Raw genomic sequence first — 23,663 nt, 5'->3', positions numbered from 1 at the left:
GTTTTCTTGGTTCGATATGCTTATTCCCCAAAGCTTTTATTTCTGTCTCAATGATACTTGTTTCAAGCCCGCATCTCGTGGTCGTGCGGTAGCGTTCTCGCTTCCCACGCCCGGGTTCCCGGGTTCGATTCCCGGCGGGGTCGGGGATTTTCTCTGCCTCGTGATGGCTGGGTGTTGTGTGCTGTCCTTAGGTTAGTTAGGTTTAAGTAGTTCTAAGTTCTAGGGGACTGATGACCATAGATGTTAAGTCCCATAGTGCTCAGAGCCATTTGAACTTGTTTCAACAAATTCCAGTTGTCTCAATGATACTTGTTTCAACAAATTCCAGTCCATCTCACTATTATTAGCTTCCATGAATGTATTAGTATCCCTCTGCATATTTCTTTACAGTTTGTTCATTTCGCAATTTATTAAAATCTTGTTTTACATTGTCCTTTCTTACCATCTTCTAAAAATTTAAATTACATTTTTCTAGACAGGTGTGTGGGCACTGTCTACTTCAACACCAGGGTAACTGTGGCTCAATTTATTCCGATTTATATAACAAGCTTTGACCAATTGTAGTCAGTTTGATATCTTTGCGTGTAACCGGGATTTTTTTTTGTGTATATATTCTTCTCAAAGCCACGTCTAACATATTGTCAGTTATTACCAAATTTTACTGTTCACAAGTACTCCAGACTTCCCTTTTTTTATATAGTACCGGAAGTATTCCGTAGTCTTAGGAGAAATCATTGATCATAATCTTAGCTGTAGCGAAGAATGATGTGTGTGGGTCAAACCACTTTTGAATCAAAAGGGTTCCGATGTGGAACTGAAGTTGAGAAGTTTATTAGGAAAATCCAGCGCCGGATATACGATATTGCCGAACCGGGGCAAAAACTTAATAGTGCCCTGCACTTCCCTCAAGCGTTTGAGGTAGGACGTCAAAAATTTAAGAAAATGATTCTTCAAAACTGCTTTCATTTTGTAGCGCACACCTTTCGGGAGAGTTTGACATATAAAACATATATGTCCGAGAAAATGCAAGACATGTTATTTGGTCTTAAATGTGCCAAAATGCAGTGCTACGCATCCTCACACAGCTTCTGTCGCACGTCACTGTATTTCGCACTGCGGAATTCAGACGTGTATATTTTGTGATGGAAGCCATCAAACATACTATGTGCTCAAAAATATCCGGACACCTGGCTGAAAATGACTTACAAGTTCGTGGCGCTGGAATTCAGTATGGTGTTGGCGTACCCTTAGCCTTGATGACAGCTTCCACTCTCGCAGGCATACGTTCAGTCAGGTGCTGGAAGGTATCTTGGGGAATGGCAGCCCATTCTTCACGGAGTGCGGCATTGAGGAGAGGTATCGATGTCGGTCGGTGAGACGTGGCACGAAGTTGGCGTTCCAAAACATCCCAAACCTGTTCTATAGGATTCAGGTCAGGACTCTGTGCAGGCCAGTCCATTACAGGGATGTTATTGTCGTGTAACCACTCCGCCACAGGCCGTGCATTATGAACAGGTGCTCGATCATGTTGAAAGATGCAATCGCCATCCCCGAGTTGCTCTTCAACAGTGGGAAGCAAGAAGGTGCTTAAAATATCAGTGTAGGCCTGTGCTGTGATAGTGCCACGCAAAACAACAAGAGGTGCAAGTCTCCATGAAAAACATGACCACACGATAACACCACCGTCTCCGGTCTCAAACGACGTTCACCGGACATTTGCCATACCTACACCCTGCCATCAGGTCACCTCATTGTGTACCGTGATTCGTCACTCCACACAACGTTTTTCCACTGTTCAATCGTCCAATGTTTACTCTCCTTACACCAAGCGAGGCGTCGTTTGGCATTTACGGGCGTGATGTGTGGCGTATGATCAACTGCTCGGCCACGAAATCCAAGTTTTCTCACCTCCCGCCTAACTGTCATAGTACTTGCGGTGGAGCCCGATGCAGTTTGGAATTCCTGTGTGATGGTCTGGATTGATGTCTGCCTATTACACATTACGACCCTCTTCAACTGTCGGCGGTCTCTGTCAGTCAACAGACGAGGTCGGCCTGTACGCTTTTGTGCTGTACGTGTCCCGTCACTTTCCACTTCACTATCAGATCGGGAACAGTGGACCTAGAGATGCTTAGGAGTGTGGAAATCTCGCGTACAGACGTATGACACAAGTGACACCCAATCACGTGACCGCGTTTGAAGTCCGTGAGTCCCGCGGAGCACCCCATCCTGCTGTCTCACGATGTTACTGCGGTTGCTGATATGGAGTGCCTGGCAGTGAGTGGTAGCACAATGCACCAAATATAAAAAAAACGTATGTTTTGGGGGTGTCCGGATACTTTTGATAACATATTGTATATTCAGGATAGTGGAAACTAAAATGTCTTGTGGTAGCTCTCATGTTCCCAGTCGGCCGGTTTGACACCCTCCCCCCCACCCCCCCACCATAACCCCCCCCCCCCACCTCTTAAAAAATTAATACTGGGTGGGATTATTTGTAACCGGGAGAATAAGAACTCTTCAAAAAACTTGCACTCTTTATTGCCTGTTTGCTAACAACTTTCTTTTTTGTGTGACATAAAATTAAATATAAGAAACATAAAATCAGTAAAGACAAGAGACAAGCAACACAGTACACATTTCTTAAATCCTTGGGTCCCAGCATTTTTTTCTCTTCTACCTTGCTATAGTTTTATACGGCGTGCTTACCTTTCTGCGAAAGAATCTATTACCTCATCAAAGTTTGTCAACCGTTTTTCTACATGAAAGTCAAAATGTAATTGTCTAATATCGAAAAAGCTGTTACTACGAATAATACCCAAGACTGATATAGTTTCTCGATTTGATTACGTCTACTTTGTCACTGTCTGCTATATAAAACGAAACAGGCCTTTCTAATACTGCAGCAGTTGTAACACACGCCAAATAAGCGAGACTGTTTTGGCACAAATGGTCATTTTTATCTACCTCATTTACATAAATAACACGACAGAATATAATTCACGAAGTAACGATGTCAAACGCCTATTAGGCCTACTACACGCAAAAAGTTTTATGTTAGGAAATAGTTACACATTTCAGTTTTACACTCCAGTTTCTCAATCGCAAAGTTGCCCTCGGCCAATACTACAGCTGAGCAGAAGACGTCGGACGACGACCGGACTTGCTGCTGTGGCCAGTACCACAGACACAGCGCAGCAGCAGATCTCCATAGGCAACGCGCGTGCTGCCGCACATATTCGGACAGACCTCATTATGACGTTCAGATGGTTATGACACGGTATCGAGTTGCATGATCCCCTATACTAACAAAACCTACGCTTGCAAGATAAGTCGCACATAGCAAGAAATCCGCTACCGTTCTTGCTATCCGTCGGGACTATCGTGGAGGTTTTCTTGCCTTGGCACTTTTTTCCCCTTTACCCCTAAAACACTCTTCTTTCAAACGAATCTCGAGCAGTTCCTTTCATCCGATGGGCCCGTATTAATGAGCAATCATACACAGACATACGGACAATTTCGCAGACGCCACCCCTGTGAACTCCTCAATGTAATTAATAACAAATGCGGAGGTGACAGAAGATCTTTTGAGATGGTCACAATGCTAGTGGGGACGTAGAGGGGCTCCTCTCTTCTGTTCGAAAAACATCACCTTCCCTTCACTACGTGCTTCCCAGTGTAATTATCCATTGGGCTGTGGATGAAATTCGCCCCCTGCCGCTTTCCCATCAAAAGCTACTTGTGTTGACAAAATTATACAAGAGAAATTCAAAAACTGTATTACACATTATTATGACAGACCAAGCAACATTTACAGAATGCTGCACTAGACTTCACAGTGAAGCAAAGAAGACTCTATTGTTTAACATTGTTACCAAGTCTCCGTAAACAAATTTCAGAGTGTCCTACCAACCGTTCAAATCCTCGACAGTACAAATCCGCTCCTTGCTCATGAAGCCATACGAGAACTGCTGTGTGAAAGTTTTCATCGTTGAAAATCTCTTTCCCTCAGATGCTCTTCCTCGATACCTGGACATTTTCATCTACAGTGGATTTCGATGATCTTCTTTCCCGATCGGCATAACCCATTTCAGTGCGACCTTGTTGGCACCATTTCACTATGGCTGGACGTGACACTGTATTTGGTCCACGACAGAATTTCACGGTGAGTCACTTTACTCAGAATACTCATTCTATCTGGTGTACAACTTGGGAGTACATTTCCAGCTGTCGCAGCATTCCATGCTCCCCCCCCCCCCCCCTCCACTTCTGCAGCTGTTATCCGTCTTTGGAGACGAAATTTAAAATAAAACTGGCCTCTAGACCAATCGGGAATTAACCCCGCCTTAGCAATCCAGTTGCGTCCGAGGATACAATTGGCAGCTAAATTTGCAATCACCTTCACCTCCGAGGCGAATTCGCGAACACTGACTTCAGTCTTAACACATCCCTTCACTCTTACATTTGTTTTATTTGCCGTCTAGTATTCTCCGGACTCTAGCCAGAATCTTCTCCATTTGCGTACATGCTTATATTTAACAAATTAATCGTAATTAACCGCCTAAATGACACAACCTAAATCCAACAACCCGCACACAGGCTCCTCACTAAGCGCGGCACATATAAATGTCAAGTGCGGACCCACCTTGTGGCGAATCGCACTCATAACCTTTCCCTGACCGTTAATTAATTTTCATAATGTTTACTGCTCCCTTTGCGTCTCTGCGCACTCGCTCTTTATGTGTCCCTGCTTACCACAACCCCAGCAGACCACCTTACGCACTCCTTGACTCCATTCTTGCAGCTGTCGATTATTCTGTCAGTCCTTCCGTGCGCTAACATTCTACTCCGTTTCACGTGCCTGTTCCGATTCACACTCGCTGTTCCATGTCTACCCTATGCCTCCCTCCGGTATCAAGAAATTCGATGACCTGTGCCTGTCTTAACCTTTCTTCTAATTGTATTGAACTTTTCGGAATTCCACAAAATACTGCACGTTGCCTAATTTCTTGGTTTAATGCCACTAAAATATGCGTTACCACATGCTCCTCCGTACACAGCAGAGTAAAGGCTACCACACTCTTTCTAACCTGTTCCACTTATTGTACTAATGATTCATCGCGGCCTTGTTCCCTTGTTCACGTTCGTGATACGGAAAATTAATTCTTGTAAGACACGAGGTGGAATTACCCTAACAATTGTTTCGCGAAATTTCACCCAAATATTATTTTCTTTTACGGCCCTCAGTACTTCGCCGCACAACCTATCTTGCACCTTAACCGCCATAATTTTTAAGATGTCTGTATCATTAATCTGACATACCTGCGCTTTGCCTTTGAACTGAAACGTGGAATATTTGCTTCAATGACATCAGTGACAATTTAGCAAAGGCCTGGAGTATTCCATGTAAAGGGTTAGATAATTTATCAGACGAGGTTTCAATGACGTTTCATGTCACTTCTTTCTAATTGCTACTTCCTTCTCCCTGCTGCTCGGGCACCTGGATATTGCTACTACCTTGGAATCGTTCCTGGATTGCATTACAATAAGCTTGAAACTGCTGAGCCTGAGGCTTATCTGCTTCGGCCAAATCACTCATTCTGTCTAAGTAGTGACTGAAATGAGCATGTAGTCTACGCATTTGATTGGCAGTAGTACCACCTTCACCCTGTGGGACTTCAATAATTTCCCCAAATGTGGTAGAAATGGAGGCGGCAGAAAGACTTACCTGCTTGGGTTTCGAACTCTTATGTAACGGCCGCATACTATAGCTATTTGGACGTAATGCTTCCATCAGTTCCTGAACAGTACCTCCCGCTCGGATATTCCTTCTTTGCAACTCATACATCAGCTCACCCGCTGCACGGAAGTCAGATACCCGGACATGCTGAAATCTCAACAGTCGATTAGCATGCAACAAGCAACAGTACAAGGAACAAATATATTACCGTAGCTACAATAATTACACTTCACTGAATCAACCACAATCTGATATTAAAATGTTTTGGAAGCAGGGAGCAATGTGCGTTCACCGCGATGTCGCCAAACACGGATGCGACCATCATGATGTTGCAAACAGAACCTGGATTCATCCGAAAAAATGACGTTTTGCCATTCGTGCATCCCGGTTCGTCGTTGAGTACACCATCGCAGGCGCTCCTGTCTGTGATGCAGCGTCAAGCGTAACCGCAGCCACGGTCTCCGAGCTGATAGTCCATGCTGCTGCAAACGTCGTCGAACTGTTCGTGCAGATGGTTGTTGTCTTGCAAACGTCCCCATCTGTTGACTGAGGAATCGAGACATGGCTGCACGATCCGTTACAACCATGCGGATAAGATGCCTGTCATCTCGACTGCTAGTGATACGAGGCCGTTGGGATCCAGCACGGCGTTCCGTATTACCCTCCTGAACCCACCGTTTCCATATTCTGCCAACAGTCATTGGATCTCGAACAGCGCGAGCAACAATGCTGCGATACGATAAACTGCAATCCCGAGAGGCTACAATCCGACCTTTATTAGAGTCGGAAACGTGATAGTACGCGTTTCTCCTCCTTACACGAGGCATCACAACAACGTTTCACCAGGCAACGCCGGTGAACTGCTGTTTGTGTATGAGAAATCGGTTGGAAAATTTCCTCATGTCAGCACGTTGTAGGTGTCGCCACCGGCGCCAACCTTGTGTGAATGCTCTGAAAAGCTAATCATTTGCATATCACAGCGTCTTCTTCCTGTTAAATTTCGCGTCCGTAGCACGTCATCTTCGAGGTGTAGCAATTTTAATGGCCAGTAGTGTACTTCTGCAGTAACACTGCTTGACAGGGCTCCACGTATTATAGACCCCTTGTTCCCGGCCAATTCCCTCAACCTACTAGCCCGCCGCGCTTCCGTCTTGCCCCATTCCAGTCAACAACCACCTTCCTCGCCGCCTACATCGGCGCCAGAGCCCCCCACCCCTCCCCCCTCCCCGCCAGAGCCCATCCACCCCCCCCTCCCCATCACCGTCAGAGCTCCAAAGTCCGAACATAGGTCATTGCCTCATCATGCGCTTATCGATAAGTACCGACGTGGCACAGCCAAGAGAAAATTTAAAATACGTGTAAGAGATCATAAAAACAAAATATAAATGCCTTGCTAATAACTTCGTCGTTTTAGATGCTGTCGTTCCATTTTGTACTTCACATCTTGATAGTGTCGATTATTTGCGCTTCATCAGCCTTAAAGAGAAATTTCCTCCTAGTGCAAATACTGTATTGCAGATACCTCTCTGCCTCACTGTTTTCCTATTGTCAGACTCACACACACTTCGCCCCAAAGATAGTCAACACTTGATCAAGTTTCTGTTTCTAGTTTCAATCGGTTGGTAGCCAGTGAATTGCTGGTATCCTCATTATTTATTTGCATACTTTGCTTAGAGTGTGGCACTTGATCGCCAGTAAATCGCAAACAGTTCAAAGAGCAAACGTCTCTACACATGCCTTGAGCATAAGGTAGGGACGTAGGCACTTGGAATCTGGGCGGCTTACTAGAAATAAATCAGCCGCGCCCTCTTGAAATGAATCAGTTAAACATTTACCTAAAGCGGTTAAGGAAATCTCGGAAAACGTAAAACTGGATGGCCGGACTGCGTTAGAACCGTCGTTCTCCCTAATGCAACTCCGGTGTCCTAACCACTGCGCCACCACGCTTGGTGACGTCGTTAGCGCAACATGGGAACAAGCAGTGATTGTCTACTACGGAGTTTCATGTTCAAGAGCTCCGAAGCACTTTCATCTGCACGACCATTGGACTCCATCGTCAGATGTGCCGCAGATCGACGCCTAGCCTGAATTACAGAATGGACTCGCCCACCACTTCCACATTCTGTGATGAGATATGGAAATCTCACCACGTTGTCACCTACTGTCGTTGCAGCGTCCTTCATCCATTTTCGATCGGTGCTCACAACCGTGGCCTGCAAAGGACCGATCAGCTTCGTCAATTCCGAGATGCTTATTCCCAGGTGGTGGACATAAAAAAAATTCCCTTTGTCGAAGTCGTTTACGTCAGTGGATTTCTCCATTTGCACCCCGTATCACCACACGAATGATCCCACTTCGTCTCTTCTTTAGTTGTGAATTGATTAGTGTCATATAAAAAAGGCTGTCCATACACTGCTGTTCACGGGAAAAGGTATATTACGTAAGAAAAAATATTACAAGCATTAGTCTATTTAGTTTTTAATACTAAGAGGAAATACAGTCTTAGCAATATTTCTCTGACAAATCAGTATTAGAAATGTCTATTCATTCCCACAACATCGTACGTAACAAATACTTCAAACCACACAGGCTAAATTTTAATTAAATAAGAAAACAAACAGTTTTGTTTATGAAAGTTCGTAGTTAACTAGTAAGACCTCCTCCCGACGTTCAGAATAAAAACATTAACAACATACAACACAGAAAACATGAAATTAATTTAAAAGAAACAACATGAACTGCTAATAAAGTGACTGCGGTTAGTGAACGAAATTTTTATCTCAATTGAAATACTTTTTCCTAATTTATGTGAATGAAAAATTGCCTATTTTCGGAAAATCAGTGTTTTGCGCTCCATCGTTTTCTCAGTGACCCGAATGTAGAACAAATTTCCTTCACTTTACGTATATGGTCACAAATTTTTTTGTCATCAAACTACCGGTTTCGGTCTATAACGACCATCTTCAGATATGTTTTATGAAAACATGTCCTAATGTGCTACTATGGCTGCAGTAAATTAGGACATGTTTTGTAAAACAGATCTGAAGATGGTCATTATAGACCGAAACTAGTAGTCTGATGGAAAAAAAAAAAGTTGCCGTTGACGTAAAAGTAAAGGAAATTTATTCTTCGTTTTCTGTTGGTAGTATTGTTAAGCCAGATAAGAGTTGCTGACTCACAGTAGAACGTATGTAGTATTCGATTTTGGAAAAAGAACATTCAATTTTGCTACTATCGTAGGCACTGTTAGGTACATTAGGACTTCGGAGTTTATGTCCTGGTAATTCAATATCAGTAGCTAAGATTTACTAATGAGGTCTCTAATAACTGGTATAGAAGACAGTTGAGCTATTCGTGCTTTAAATTAACTTGTTACGAACATTAGCTGTGCTGGAAACATAGAAGAAACGCCATCAGGAAACGGCACTGTAAAATTAAGCGCTTCATTTTTAGACCTTTGCATGACATAGATATGATCGAAGGTTGTATTCCTCTGCGCCTTTGTCGTCCTGATGTATAATTATGTTCTAATTATCCAAGCAATATGCAGGAATGTTTTAACGCTGGTCAAGGCCGCTCCGCAATCGTCAGAAGCATGAATATACAGTGTGGTCACAAACAGTCTGTAAAACGTGTAAGGGTGTTACAGTGTCGGTTGTGTTGAGGAATAATTGTTAAGAAGAAAATCTAATACGTTGCTCCGTTTGCGAGTTAATTAGCATTGAAGTTAGCCAATCAGTTGGTAGCGCAAGCAAATTTTAGCGGCCCGCCAGAGACGGTGTCGCCAGACGTGTACTTCGTTTGGTTTCCTAAAACTGAACAAGACAACGATACAAAAATTGAACATGGAACGGTAGCAAGGGGCGAACCCGAGCCACAGGTTGAGCAGTGTCATGCGCTATCATTCACGTTATGAGAACAACTCCAACTGACATTAATTGTGTCTGGCGGACAGCTTCAATTTGCGCTCGCAGCGAGCTGATTGGCTAACTTCAATACTAAATGACTCGGAAACGGCACACCGTATCAATTTTTTTTAACAATTATATCTCTGGGCAATCTCCCCTGCAACGCCCCGACAAGCTTTGGTGACAACTTCTGGCCACCTTGCGTAGACTACCGTGTACACGTGGATATTGCGAAGAAAACAGTGAAAACAAACGGTGGGGAATAAAGGCAACTTTCAGTGGAACCAAACAGACAAGTTAGCTGCACTGGGACACGCTTTGCAACGTCTTAGCCACGAACGGATACTATCGTCGGCTGTGCACTAAGGTAACAGCGGCTACAACACACGCTCATAGTCTTAACCAAAAAGAGGAAAGATAGTGACACCTCGTTATGAAGACGAAGTGCATCAGTGACCAGTCTTTCAGTGTTGGTTGGTATCGGTAATATTGACAATAACCGACAACGACAAAATGACATTCTAAACTGAAATGAAGTGACGTCACGTCTCTGTAGCGAGATCTGTGCTAAATGTTAACTTCAGTCAGTACCGAGCTATATGTCGCAGCCGAGCAGGAATTTTTCCCTCCCTCACATCAAAAAAGTATCCCAAATATGGCATATTGATAAACAACAACAAAGTATTTAAAAATGTGCATTTCAGATAGGATGCCGTGCAGAAGACAAATTCAGAAAAAGCCACTGACAAATACAGTGAATCGGGCATGTCCCAATTAACATACCACTCTCGTCAGTCTGTTTATACATGCCACACACGAAGGGGAAAAAAATCTGGAAATTTGTGGTAAGTTCCTATGGGACCAAACTGCTGAGGTCATCGGTCTCTAAGCTTACACACTACTTAATCTAACTTAAACTAACTTATGCTAAGGACAACACACACACACACACACACACACACAAACACACACACACACACACACACACACACACACACACACACCAATGCCCGAGGGAGTACTCGAACCTCCGACGGGGTGAGCCGCGCGAACTGTAGCAAAGCGCCTCAGACCGCGGGCGTACCCCGTGCAGTTCACATGCGGAAACTTTAAAACAATGTACAAGGGAGGATCTGGAAATAACTCGCAATAATTTTTGTCTCCCCTGGTATTGCAGCTATAATGTTGAAATTCCACGACGATATAGTTTGAAATTTGCGCTACAGATGTTATTTTGTTTTCATTAGCAGCTCTAGCGAGAGAAGCCAGAACTACAATGGCGCATGTTACTGTCTTCAGCTTGTGAGGAGCAGCGAAGCTGTAGTTCGATATTTGTGGGCCAAAGGGCATAAACCGAGTGAAATTCACAGGGAATGCGTGGTGTGTCTGGGGCGACTCTATGGACATTAACAATGTCACCAGGTAAGGCGCAATCCTCCAAGAGAGACTTGTGACCCTTACTGTTTCGCCACGCTCTGACTGGTAACATTTACATCCCCACAGGATGTAAATTGAGGCCTCAATTTTGAACATCCGGCTATGCAGCTGCGGACCTTATCGCAACAATTCAATATTTACTACGGTGCGGTATACGATGTTGTTCATGACACGTTGAAATTTCGTAAAATTAGTGCTCGTTGGGTGCCTAAGAACCTGACAAACAATCACAAGCGCCACCGAATTATTACAAGTTTGGCATGACTTTCTGAAACGATTCTTCACTGCTGAAGAGCCGCGACTGTACCACTACACGCCCAGAACCAAGTAGACCTCTATGGAGTGGAAACGTGCTGGTTGCCCCGCACGAAAAAAATTCAGAGTGACTCAGTCTGCTAGAAAAGTGCTTGTGGCAGTGTTCTGGGATATGCGTGGTGTGCTATTGGTGGACTTTGCTGAACACAGGATCTCTGTCACTGTGAATGCCTGCAGCCTACATCAAAACTTTGGTTAAGTTGGGTCATGCCCTTCGTGGCAAGCACCACAACATTAATGCTAATAGTGTCAGACTTCTTCATGACAATGCTCACACTCATGTTGCTACTTCTGTTCGTGAGAGAATCGCCAAATTTGGTTGTGAGATGTTCCAACATCTACCATACAGTCAGGTCCTTGCACCGTCGGACTTTCTTCTTGTGGTGTCACCGCCAGACACCACACTTGCTAGGTGGTAACCTTTAAATCGGCCGCGGTCCGTTAGTATACGTCGGACCCGCGTGTCGCCACTATCAGTGATTGCAGACCGAGCGCCGCCACACGGCAGGTCTAGAGAGACTTCCTAGCACTCGCCCCAGTTGTACAGCCGACATTGCTAGCGATGGTTCACTGACAAATTACGCTCTCATTTGCCGAGACGATAGTTAGCATAGCCTTCAGCTACGTCATTTGCTACGGCCTAGCAAGGCGCCATTACTAGTCACTATTGATGCTGTAAAACATGTACCGTCAAGAGCGATGTTCACCAATTATGGATTAAAGTTAAGTATTCCAGCAGCTACGTACGTTTTTGGCTATTCTCATTTCCATGTCCTGTTCCAGACCTCATGTCAGCCTGCGTGAGCTTAAACGCGTGCCTTTCGGCTTCCTCCTAGTGGATTGGCTGTCTTGCCAATCCACAACACTTCTGTTTGGCCCCATGAAGAAATTGTAGGGAAGCAGCCTACTCACGCTGTAGTAAATTCACATCAGTCTTTCCATTGTGTGCCAGCCAGTCTGCTGTAACTAGCTCTGACGTCATAAATGTTGCGCAATACTTTAAAATTCAAGCAAATAACCTAAGACATTTCTAGCATGTCAGGAGTAATACTAAATTAACATGTGTTGAATATCTGTTCGATAACTTTAGCCATTTTCGAAATTTGGACGTTTTTCTGTAAAAATCATTGGCGCAACAGAAAAGAGCTAGAGAATTAAAAATTTGTATTTAGATTCCTTTTTCATAATAATACAAACAGTCTTCTGGATCTCACAAATTAAGATTTTAGTTGAAATTCATGATTTTCTGGTTTTTGTCTTAAAACTTAAGGAAGCAAGATAGATTAAGTAGGCTAATAAATAAGTCTAGGATGTTTATATTTAAGTAGGTTGGAGATCCGCTATAACTATGAAGATGTGAGAAGTTTCATTTGAATACCTATAAAACTATAGCGATAGCGTATCTCCAAAGGACCAGTTCAGAGCTCGTCTACTGCGTGCAGTGTAATTAAATTAATTCTCTCGCCCAAAATATTTAACTTAGCCACGTCAAAATGTTATTATCAATACTTACCTGCGTGCTGAATGCACATTTAAATTAAGAGCTTCATCGGCCATCAGCAAGAGAAGCTATGGTTTATTAGGTAACTTAAAGTGGTGCATTACTAGCCCAGAGGCTAGTCGGGAGAGCCGATTTGATCAGGCGTTCCGTTAGCCGTCCGCACCGCGGCTTTATATATAAGAACGCTGCGCGAGGAAGTAAGGCCCCAGTTCTTTCCAGACGCTGAATAGCACGCCATCTGTGTCGGGAGTCGCGTCGCATCGGTATCATTGCTACAAACAGCCTCGGATGCCTATTAAGTTACTCGGGATACGTGTAACCATGAAATCATTTTCGAGAGAAGTGTTAATTCTGGGTTGACTTTAATTATCGATCTTCAGTTTGCGTATTGTCGTATTTTCACGTGCCGCCGCGGGACAAACATTCTACCATTATTTAGCGTGGCGTTTGATGAACCTAATCATCAAATTATGGCGAGCATTCATTTAAATATTTAATTTGGACAATTATAGTGGCATCAGCGCATTAGACTCTAAACTGCTCTGTTAGTTAGATTGTGTGGATTCTTTTGTTTTCATCTGTGACTTTCAGAATACAGAACGTTTTTTTTTTTACGACCATTTTTGATTATAAATCCCAGACAATCTCCTAATTCCTCAGAGCTATAAGCTGTAACTATAAGTGTATTCTCAGATGAAGTGGGCACTAGGAATTCTAATTACAGGCTTCACGTTTTGCTAATCACTTTCTGGTTGCCAATATTGTAGTTAGAGAGCCAGTGTTGAGAACGGCGAAAGACAGCATAAGTAACATTCTAAATAATAGGAACATTTTAAACAACATTATTCCACCTGCCGCCCCACATATGGATAATCGGCCGGGAAGTATTTCAACATGCAAACAAATTTTATATAACAGCAACATAATTTCCAACCCGCCGCCCCACATATGGTGCATCGGCCGGGAAATGCATCTGAAGTGTTTCCACATTCAAACATTTATGCAACAGTAAATTTTCCAACCCGCCGCCCCACAAAATTACTGGCCGGTTAAAGCTTCGCGACAGATGCAGAAGTGAAACAAGCAGTCTGCAGATCTCTCTATTCCAACCAAACGGTCTTCTACGAACAAGGCATATTGAAACTGGTACCACGATTGGAGACATGTGTTGAGAACGTTGGTGACTATGTAGAAAAGTAGGTAAAATATGTAAGATCATTTGCGATTTTTGTTACTGCTGCTACAATGGCAGGTTATCAAGATTTAAGTCACTTTGAACGTGGTGTTACAGTCGGCGCACGAGCGATGGAAAACAGCATCTCCGAGGTAGTGATGAAATGGGGATTTTCCCGTACGATCAATTCGCGAGTGTATCGTGAACATTAGGAATCCGGTAAAACATCAAATCTCCGACATCGATGCGGCCGAAAAAAGAAACTGCAAGAAAGGGACACACGACGACTGAAGAGACTCGTTCAACGTGACAGAAGTGCAACCCCTCCGCAAATTGCTCCAGATTTCAATACTGGGCCATCAACAAGCGTCAGCGAGCGAACCATTCAACAAAACATCATCGATATGGGCTTTCGGTGGCGAAGGCCCACTCGTGTACCCTTGATGATTGTACGACACAAAACTTTATGCCTCGCCTGGGCCCATCAACACCGACATTGGGCTGTTGATGACTGGAAACATGTTGCATGGTCGGACGAGTCTCGTTTCAAATTGTATCGAGCAGATGAACGTTTATGGGTATGGAGACAACCTCATGAATCCACGGACCCTGTATGTCAGCAGGGGACTGTTGAAGCTGGTGGAGGCTCTGTAATGGTGTGGGATGTACGCACTTGGAGTGATATGGGACCCCTGGTACGTCTAGATACGACTCTGACAGGTGACACGTATGTCAGCACCCTGTCTCATCACCTGCATCCATTCATCTCCGTTGTTCATTCTGACGGGCTTGGGCGATTCCAGCAGGACAACGCGACAGCCCACACGTCCAGAATTCCTACAGAGTGGCTCCAGGAACACTCTTCTGAGTTTAAACACTTCCGCTGACGACCAGACTCCCCAGACATGAGCATTATTGAGCATATCTGGGATGCTTTGCAACGTGCTGTTCAGAAAAGATCTCCACCCACTCGTACTCTTACGGGTTTATGGACAGCCCTGGAGGATTCATGGTATCAGTTCCCTCCAGCACTACCCCAGACATTAGTCGAATCTACGCCACGTCGTGTTACGGCATATCTGCGTGCTCACGGGGGCCCTACACGATATTAGGCAAGTGTATCAGTTTTTTTAGCTCTTCAGTGTATATTCAAATTAGGCTCCAGATACAAGATGAAAACAATTGAATATCGGGTGCAGCCCTACATATAATACGAACATGCACGCGGTGTTTTATTAAAGTGCCTAATGAATTAGAGTGCCACTGATGAACAGCGGTTACCTTATTTTGCGGCTACTTGTCACGCGAGCAACACGTGGATTGGAAAAATAACATAGAAATAACTGTGTTTATGGAGAAAATAGGCGCCTAACACTTAGAGGTGGTGAGTTTCATAAGTTTGACACATCATTCAGAACAATCATGTTGTTGCAGGTGACATGATGTCCAGCCAAAACGAATGAATGTGTAACAAATCGTAAGGTAAAGCTGTCATTTGTAGAAGGTAATAATCTTGCTGTGAAACTGAGGCCATTGGCTCTGAGCACTATGCGACTTAACTTCTGAGGTCATCAGTCGCCTTGAGGCCCATGAGATTGTCTTATAAGGTAACATAACATTTCCTTGTCTTCAGCTGGAGGATCTGTCGCTGCGGAAAGAGACCCATTTCTTCACCTGATAACAAAAATGGCTCTGAGCACTATGCGACTTAACTTCTGAGGTCTTCAGTCGCCTAGAACTTAGAACTAATTTAACCTAACTAACCTAAGGACATCACACACATCCATGCCTGAGGCAGGATTTGAACCTGCGACCGTAGCGGTCGCTCGGCTCCAGACTGTAGCGCCTAGAACCGCACGGCCACTCCGGCCGGCTCACCTGATAACATAAAGTGGCTTTTCCTGACTACTGGTTGGCTGGGAAGAAAGAACAGAGGCTTGCGCCAAGCTCAAGAAACACAAACGGTGAGACCGTAGTTGGCAATGATAGGGTGTGGACGCGTCAGAAGCAGTCGCACATCTGCTAATAAGGCAGATAAATGTCTACAGATGTACACTGTGCGGAACAGAACTTTACAATTTCTTTTGTAATCCTGTCAGTTCGTGCGGAATAAGTAACCATGGCATAGTGACCAGTTCTTATAAGATGAATTGAAAAGATTTTTTTTTTTCAATTAGAAAGCTACATATGCGTGAGTGACAATTGTATTACATGCACCCCTGTTTCCATGATGTCTCGTAACAGGTAGTCATCACTGAAACACTGACACAAAACTGCACGTATGTTATCCTTAATTACAAATCTCTTTCAAAATAACATTATTATGCATCACACTTAGCGTTTGTTAACGTAATTTCCAAAACAACTTAAATTTGCTCATAAAATTCATCAAAACTGTTCATTCCTTTTTATACTAAAATCCTCATATGTACCTATTTTCTCATATTTTCATTTTAAGATGGCGCAAAAATTTAATTGTTCATAGAAAATCAGACATTAATGCTACCCCATATACAAATACAATGGCTATCCATTTTTTTATTTTTTTATTTATTTTTTTGTGGTATACAAACAAGTATTTTCGTTGCACAATGCTTGTCTGCCTCTTTATAAGAGTTAGGCCGTCAGTTTGTCACATTTCTTTCTTATTGCATTTCACATACTTACTGCAGCCCCTTATATTTACAAATTAGGCAGTCCATTCCCTGCCATGTAATGTCATCTTCTGTTTCATACTACCTTGGCTACACGAAACTTTGCTTAGCTGTACACTGTGTAACACATTGGGGTTCTTTACATATTCCCAATAATCATACAATTATGATCATCAAATATTACTCACTTCTAATCAGTTCTGCTTACATTTATTTTCAAGTTTAATATATTCTTGACCCCCAACGGTTTTTTGGATTTCGGGTATACTAGAAAATATGCATTTGGGTGCAGAGTCCCTTGTATTTCAAAGATGCATGATAAACATTTTTACATTTTGAAATTTTGTGATTTATTTCACTGGATTTCTCATGCATTTTAAAAAGAACTAATTTGCCTATAATGCATTTTACTGCTTTTAATTTTTCATCATGCCTTTCAGTTCTAGCTTTTGCTTTCCTTTCTATCAGTTCCCTCATCAATTCCATTTTCCTACCCATACATATTTCTTTGCTGGATGGAAATTCAAGTATTTCTTCAATTAAGCTATTACTTTTGTAGCTTAACATTATTTCTTCAGGTGTGAGCAGTGGGTTCATGGCGTAATGCGTTCATGATTACTTCTAAATTTAAAATAAATTTGCCACAAGTTCCATGATTTATGTGACAGTAAGTTCTACATAATCTTCCCAGTTATCTCATACTATGTGCTACAGGTTGACTAGACAGGTGGTATGCTGATATGTTTGTTCCTTGTACCCACTTCTTCTCCATACCCTCTAACCATAGTTTAGTGCAGTAAACTGATGTCCATTGCCTGATAGTACTGTTTTTGGAGTTCCCATTCCATTAAAGTATTCTAACATTTTATTAAGGACTGCTTTAGCTGTAACTTTTGTAATGGGATATAATAATATAAATTTTGAAAATACATCCAAATTACTGATATATAAGTGAAATTTCACAAAGTTTTGCGAAGGAGTCGATGTAGTCTACTGTTAGCAACTCATGGTTATCATTTGGTCTTAAACCCTGCATAGTGCCTCTGTTAGTGTTGCTAGTCACCTCAGCTGTTTGGCAAGTATCACAAGATGTCAGTCACTCACTTACTTTTTTCGGAGTATTATTACATATCCTGAATACACTTGCTATTTTCTCATTGTACTGTTTTGGTCCACAATGTCCATATGCTAGAGGAAATAATTTATCAGTTTTACTTCCAATTGAGATGGCCAGCAAACTTGGCATTCTTTGCTAATAACTTCCTTCCTGCTATACATGATATCTTTAAAGATTTTATAACACTTTGGTATTTCAGGGCATTCAGAATTGTCAAATTTAACTATAACAGTTGTCCAAATATCTTCACTCTGAAACCTTTTTATGTTCCTACAAATTTTCTCTGTTCTGTTGCTACCCGGTACTTCTTTACATAAAACAATTGAAAAGTTCCTTCCTCCAGATGCTCCCAGGTAAGTTGATTTTTTTTCTTTTGGGAGCCTAGAAGTGCATCTCCATACTGGTTCTCTGTGGCTTTTACGTAACGTATTTCGCAATCAAGCTTTTGGAGATATAAAGACCAACGGTACAGCCTTCGGTTTAATAATCCTTCAAAAAGTTAAGTGCATTATGATCTTTATCTAATATTACCTTGTGATTCCATAAATAACTTCGAAATTTTTTAATCCCCAAATTATGGCTAATGCTCCCTCTTCAGAAATAGTGTAATTCCGTTCATGCTTCGTTAATGCACAGCTCGCGAAAGCAATTGTTTTGAGGATTATTTCTCCCAGGTTTTCTATTTCTTGAAAGATTTCTACACCTACCCCATAATTACTGCTATCAGTACTCATATCAAATGGTAGAGCTAAATTAGGACGATGCAGAATGTTGTTTGTTAACAACTCTCGCTTTATTTCTTTAAAATGCTTTTGACATTCAGTAGTCCAAATAAATGGGCTGTGTTTTCTCAGTAAATATTTTAAAGCTTATCTGTCAAATGCTTACCGCTGTACGAATTTTCTATAAAATCCATATAATCTGAGGAAAGCTTTTAATTGTTTCCTATTTTTTGCAGGAGGACACTTTTCAATGACTTTGTTTTTCAGGGTCTTTTACTATTACAGCAGTCATAATGATATGGCCTAAGAGTTTTATATCTTTCTTCACTAATTCATACTTTTTAAATTTCAAAGTCATACCCCATTTTTGCAGAGCAATGAATACTTGTTCTAACAATTCACAATGTTCTTTCCACTGCTCAATAGCTGCTAATGGATCATATACGTAAATTGAGTTTTTTTTTTTTTACTGAAATCTGTTCCTGATACCCAATCTAATGCACATATACACACGGATACCGACGTGTTTAAACTTAACAGTACCATTTTGTAATGATAATACTTCCCAGCAGAGAGGAAAGCGGTTTATTTTCGAGATTCAGCATCATGGGTGATTTGCCAGTACCTGGCTGTCAGATCCAGACTGCATAATACCTAACGTTATAGAATCTGCAACATTTCTTCAAACGATTCTGACAGATCTATTTTCCTTTTCACAATTTTGTTTAACGACTTGGCGTCAGTGACTATTCTAATTCCTCTATCCTTCTTGTTCAGTGGATTATTGTGTTCACTGTTACTATGTTCTATCGTTCTTCATTCAATCGTTTTGTCAGTTTCTTCTTGAACGGCTTGTATTTTCGCTAACAGTACTGTATGTAGACAAAATAAAGGTTCATGTGATAGTATTTCCATATGGTACTCAAAATTCTGTACCCTTTCACGTTCATCCTATAGTTTTGTTAGGGAATTTGTAACTGTTAGTCTCTCTGAATTGGATTTAAATAAGGTATTTCATTGACAGGCCTCCTAAATTCTTTTGGCATTTGATCAGAGTTTATAATGCTTCTGATGTGTTAACTTTCGAATTCTTCAAATAATCTGTAATTTTCAGTATCCATTTCTAACATCATGGGGGTAAATTCCTTTCTTAGACTCTATTCGATTTCTTCAGAATCTACATTGATATTTTGTCCTTCATTCTTTATGCTGATAATTTCATTGGCACTATTAATGGTTACTTTCTCTTTATATAACCAATCAATACCCACAATTATTTCAGTGTTAAATTTTGAAATCGCTAAGAAATTACGCGTAAATGTTTGATATTTTATTTTGAATTCCAATAACATCTTTGTTTATTTAGGTTTACTTCTTTCACCTGTAGCTCATACAATCCAGAGTCCTTGAATATAAATAGTTACTAATTCGGGTTTGTCTTTTATATATTAGTAAAATGGCTGAGACAATCTCTAATTTTCGAGCCTGTGTCTAATAATGCTCATAGTTTATAACCATAAATTTCTACAGGAATAACAGTGTATTTAGTCACTCTCACATCAGTATCTTCTAGGTCTCCTCTCAGTAAATCCTGTTCCACCTTAGATCATCCCACAATATGGTGTCCACTTCTATTTCTTCTTTAATTGGGAGACCTCTTTCTTCTGATCGCGATTACTGAAATTTTAGTCCAGTAGTTTTTTCTTCTTTGGATCCGTAATGTCTTCTGGAACCTGGGTATTAATAACGCCTTCTTTATTTCTTTCACATTCTGGTAAAGTTACTTTTCCTTCATAAATTTTCTCTTCTTATTTCATTTCTTGTTTTGGAAACTTTTCACGCGTAGTAAGCTCTTCCTTTTTCACTAACATTTCTTCAGAACTGAGGTTTACATAATTGTTTCTTCTCCTATTTTTGAATTACGTATCTCGTCCGTCTCTTTATCTTCGTCTGAGTCAGAATAGTCAAACTCGCTTTCTGGTTCTAGCATAAAGGTTCTTCTTAAACTTTTAGTAAACTCCATGTTAGTGTAGGAATCGTAATTCACGCATTTTTGATTGCGTTGTACTGTAACTAGATCTTCTTCATTTCCTTCTGGAGCAGCAACTTAGTTTCGTTTACGATTGGTTCGACATCCGAACTGTCTCCGTTATCTTCTCGTATGACGTCAGCTTGCACTTCATATTGATTGTAGTAATGAATTTCTATATCTTGGATGTATTCATTCTCAACAATTTCTTCTCGTTTGGAAACGACCGTTTCATCTTCTCTTTCTTCGATGTTATGGAATACTTTTTCTGTAATGCTCGCGATCTGTGCGCGGCGCGATTTAATTCATGACTAAACCCTTTCCTTTTGTCGGTGCAGACGAACTCTGCGCGGCTCCTTTTAATAATCTCTCACTCTTAATTTTACCCCTTGTTTCCCCGAAATTTTCTGTCGTTTCAACGCCACGTTCTTCCTTATTATATTGCTTTAAACCGTAATACAAATAAAGTTTCCATTCGCCCTACTGAAACATCAGCTGTTGTCGGCTAAACGCCCCTGTGACGTGACATGCAGTCTGCACAGCTATTGACATCCCTGTTTCCGCTTCTGCTAGCTGCTGCCGTCCTTCTCTTGCTCGAGAAGCATTCCTGTTCCTAGCTGACCGTGATCATGCTTCTGGCCGTCTGTTGCGGTGGTCGCATTGTCTCGCACCGCATTATCACGGTAATGCTGAGCTTTAAAATCACTCTGTGTATTCCGAGCATTAATCCTACGTCTGGTCCCCCAAAATTCGCGGATCTTAGATTTCCGCCTCACAACATGTAGAATCATTACGCGATGCATTTCCCGACGGTGATTATTTGACGTAAATCTGCCTCTGCCTCTTCCCTTTTGAATTGTATTTCCTCTGTATATGTCGTCATCATGTTCGAAGTTGTTGTTTCTACGGTTTCTATAGTATTCGTTCTGACGGAAATTATGATGCTCACGCCAGTGGTCTTCGTTGATCACTCTTTCTAAGAACGATGCAAAGAATTTGCGATTGCTACCCACGTAACTTTTTGAGTCTTCGGGCAACTTTTCCTGAAGTTCCAAAATTATTTCGGACTCCGATCCTCGATTCCGTAAATGAACCAATTTCCTATACCATGACTCACAAAACTTACATAACCATTTAGCCTTTTCCTTCGAACATCCTGACTGTAATAATTTCTCCCCAAAGACTCTTCCATATTTCTTAAAACCTATATTCGAACAAAAATTTTCGTCTGAACTCACTGAATTACATTTCTTCAGTTCTCAGCTTGATCCCCCACTGACAAGCATCTCGCCCAAAACTAGTAATAACAATATTTCCTTGTTCCTGACTTTTGAGATTATCAAGAATCAGTCTATCACAGATGTTGATAAAATCTGCTGGTGATAATACACTGTTGTTTCGGTAAGTGTCAAATTCTACTTTACGCTCTAAAACGTTATTGTAGGCAATCCTGCCAACTACATATATACTTCCACTCTTGATTTTCTTTTCGAGATTAAGCAATTTTCCGTGAACACCCGAGTTTTGCTATTACCCTTTTCCCCGCGTCCTTGTACTCTTTCATTTAAAACTTTCTCAGATTCGTGAACAGTAGTTCTCAGTTGATAAATACGTTCTTGTCCTTTTTACACCCGAAATCTTTTCCTTAACTTGCGTTTCTACAAAAGGTTCAAATTTTCTTGATTTTTCTCTGTTTCAGTATCAAATCTTTTGTTAATATTATTGATTTCTCCCTGCATGCTATCAGAATTTTTATTTAGGTTGTCAATCTCTATTTCCATGTTTTTAATCTCATTAGTTATGATATCCACTTTGTTGTCTACGTTTTCGAGCTACTGGTTAATTTTTCATATTTGTTCCTTCATATGTTTAGCTAGTGCTTTAAATGGTTCATTTATACTACTAAATTGTTTTTTAAGCTGTTAATTCATATTACATGCTTCTGTTGGAGTTGTCTATTCATATTAATAGTTTGTGCTACTAAATTTTGGAGTATCTTACACAAATCTGTCTGTGCCTGTCTATTTTGTTCTGGATTGTTTCCCTCAACTGATTCTTCCTCCACTGAATCTAAAATTTCTTTCTTGACCTGCGGTAAGTCCAACATATCAAAATATTCACTACCATAGACAACATCTCCTACATAAGTTTGCTACTGTATAACAGATCCTTCTGTATACTGATCATCATGGGTACTTGCTGATTCGTCTGCCCTCCGGGCTTTATCTTGCATCTCCTATTACTGTTCTAAACGTTCTGTCTGCCCTTTTCTTCCATTTTTAAATACTGTTTGAACCACATGTATTTGTTAATTTCCCGCTTTATTTTCCTCCTAATTACTGCAGTAGGTTCGTGTCGCAGTACACATTGTATCTCTACTGCGCTTGTACTGTATTCAGTATCGTTTTATTATAATGTATCATGGAATGATAACTATATCATTGAAGAATGCTTTGAATAAATATGTAGACAGTACCCACGAAAAGACCCTGTCACGCAGCGCAAATAGAACATTTCACACTTTTACAGTATTATAGGAAAAAACCATGTTTAACATTAAAAAGGTCCTGTCACACAGAGAAAAGTATAACACTACTTACGTACAAGCTTCTCTTTTAAACGTGACCTCTTGCCGGAATGTTCGATCAGTACCTTCTCTGCCGGCCGGGGTGGCCTAGCGGTTCTAGGTGCTACAGTCTGGAACCGCGCGACCGCTACGATCGCAGGTTCGAATCCTGCCTCGGGCATGGTTATGTGTGATGTCCTTAGGTTAACAGGTTTAATTAGTTCTAAGTTCTAGTGGACTGATGACCTTAGAAGTTAAGTCCCATAGTGCTCAGAGCCAGCCAGTACCTTCTCTAAAAATTCATATAAAAGTTATTCCCAAATAAATTCTAAATCTTACATTCACTAACTTGTTTGTTTGACCATATATATGGATACAGGAATCAGACTGTTATTTCGTATCCTCAAAGGATTCCGTTATAGAACAATATTACAGGTAGGGGTAGAATCAGTAACCTTTTGGTTACAGGCCTTTCGTATGGTCAAGGCTATTTATGAATG

This window comes from Schistocerca nitens, chromosome 3 (assembly GCF_023898315.1).
Source record: "Schistocerca nitens isolate TAMUIC-IGC-003100 chromosome 3, iqSchNite1.1, whole genome shotgun sequence".
Taxonomy (NCBI): Eukaryota; Metazoa; Arthropoda; class Insecta; order Orthoptera; family Acrididae; genus Schistocerca; species Schistocerca nitens.
The sequence above is the reverse complement of the archived record's forward strand: the minus strand, read 5'-3'. Positions refer to the sequence as shown.